Source organism: Antrostomus carolinensis, unplaced genomic scaffold (genome assembly GCF_000700745.2).
Source record: "Antrostomus carolinensis isolate BGI_N321 unplaced genomic scaffold, ASM70074v2 scaffold22175, whole genome shotgun sequence".
Taxonomy (NCBI): Eukaryota; Metazoa; Chordata; class Aves; order Caprimulgiformes; family Caprimulgidae; genus Antrostomus; species Antrostomus carolinensis.
This window is the reverse complement of record NW_010316051.1, coordinates 4,285-6,391: the sequence shown is the minus strand read 5'-3', so window position 1 is coordinate 6,391 and position 2,107 is coordinate 4,285. Positions and strand designations below refer to the sequence as shown.

The 2,107-nt window shown below is 42.1% G+C and overlaps 1 non-coding gene across 1 annotated transcript; it reads left to right on the top strand.

Annotated features, from left to right (window-relative positions):
* Nucleotides 1-125: 125 nt before the first annotated feature.
* TRNAN-GUU (transfer RNA asparagine (anticodon GUU)) lies at nt 126-199 on the top strand. The gene has a single exon. It is a non-coding gene; the product is annotated as a tRNA-Asn (tRNA).
* Nucleotides 200-2,107: the final 1,908 nt, after the last annotated feature.

The following is a 2,107-nucleotide window of genomic DNA, read 5'->3' as shown; positions in this document are numbered from 1 at the left end:
TGCTCCCCCGTTCCCAGCCAGCCCACCGCCAGGCTGGAGAACACCCGGTGTTGTCCAACAGCGGTCATGCATCACGCCCGGTCACAGACACCACGTCACAAGGTACCCACCGACGACATAAAGGTGTCTCTGTGGCGCAATCGGCGAGCGCGTTCGGCTGTTAACCGAAAGGTTGGGGGTTCGGGCCCACCCCGGGACGGGCTCGCTTCTCCCCCCCCATAGCCGGGGGTGTTGGAGCTGGCCGAAATTTAAGGTCCCTTCCACACCAAACCGTGCTCTGCATTTCTAAATAAAGAGGAGGCTATCCCTATCAAGGAAAGAGAAAAGCAAAAAACCCAACAGACAGAATTACTGCCATTTGATGAATAAAGAACATAAAAAAATCTCCTGAGAAGGGACCCTATAAATAAGAAGCAGAGGAGCAGCCAAAGAGGCAGCGGAACCCCGAATGGGTGCAGGGTTCTTCTTGTCAGGCACAAAACCAACAACTCAGCAGTGGCTGGAAGCCCAGATCCTTTTTTTTTTTTTCATAACAGAGTTTTTTGTCATCATCTGGAATTATTTAATCTGCACTTCAAAAGTCTTCCAAGAGACAGCCAACCTAGAGCTGCTGTTCAAAACTTCAGCAAATGCAGTTTCCTCTGACATTCCCCAGACTGTTTTCGGCTGCACCTTGCAACCTTTGCTTCCCCTGCAGAGATGGATATTCCCAGCAAATTCCCTGTGGCTTGCTAACGAGGCATAAAGGTGTTCATGACCAATTGCCAATGTCTAGTCCCCTGTATCTCTAAATTTCCTGCTTTTTTGTAAATCTTTTTCATTAGTATGATGAACACCAAAGTTCATGAGGAAGTTAAAGGGTTAATAGAGTCGAAAGAAGTAGAACAAAACTGACTATAAAAAGTTACTGCAATTAATAATAGCTGCAGGAAAAAGGTGTAAAAGCAGAAAAATAAATGAACAGTTTTAAGGCTTAGTCTGTATATGTTGCACTTTATTTATATTAGGGTTTTTAAATATACAAATGATCAGTAATAACTAAATTATTTATCTTTACAGCAGACCTGCCGACTAACCTGTTGAAGTGGGACATCCTACCCTGGCCACTACCCACTCCCAGGAAACCCCAAAACACACAATGCTGTATGAAGCATCAAATGCCAAAGCAAGTATTTGCTCTATTGGTGTGGTCTAGTAGTTGCAGTTTAAGCAGTAATCCTCATAAGGAGCAGAAAGGAGCTCTCTGCTGCCTCTGTGATTAGCTTAATTACAAACAGAAGTCACCTGTTCTCCTTTTGTGTATGTAGGTCTATTAATACTAACGATGTGCTCATGCCATCTGCCAAGGAGCTATTTCCAATTCTACAAAGCAAAGCAGGCAATGTTTGCAGGTGCTTGGAAATGTATTTATTTGGCCATCAAATCCACAAGACCAAAACATTGCCAAACAATATTTGCATTTGCAGGTACTCCTGCAAGACAACATCTTCGGAACTGATACCAGACCTAAAGAACTCGAGACACTGATGGAAATCAAGAGAGGTATTAATCTATTGCTTCAGTTTTGCCTCTTGGTGTAGGTCTTTGCCTCTGACTTCCAAATATTCTTGGATTTGGAACTGTAAGCTCTTCAAGGGGTGCCACATTCCCAGCTGAGATGAGTCATGAGATCCAAGGTTAGTTTCAAGTGCCATATTGCAACGAAGCTTCAAGGATGAGTTTACTCACAGTGTTTCTACTTAGTCTGAATATTGTAAAGCCAAATAAAACATACTGTTTTCCTTTGATAAAACTTGACATGTTTCATTTGCAGTGTGATTCAAAACTGTCTGAAAAAACTGTTACTAGTATACATTCAACCCAGTATTAATTAGGACATAAAATGATTACCAGATCAAAGCCTATTTTAATAAAATTCCTCTGGAAGGAGTAGCCTGAGAAGATACTCAGCCATTTTACATTAGATATTGCACAACCAAACCATGAAGTGAAATGAGAGGCAATTTTTTCCTTGTTGGCTTTGACAATCCTAACAAGATTTACTAGATTAGAACAATTTAGGTGTCTGAAGGGGATAGCTGACAGACCTGCATGTTACATCCTTCCT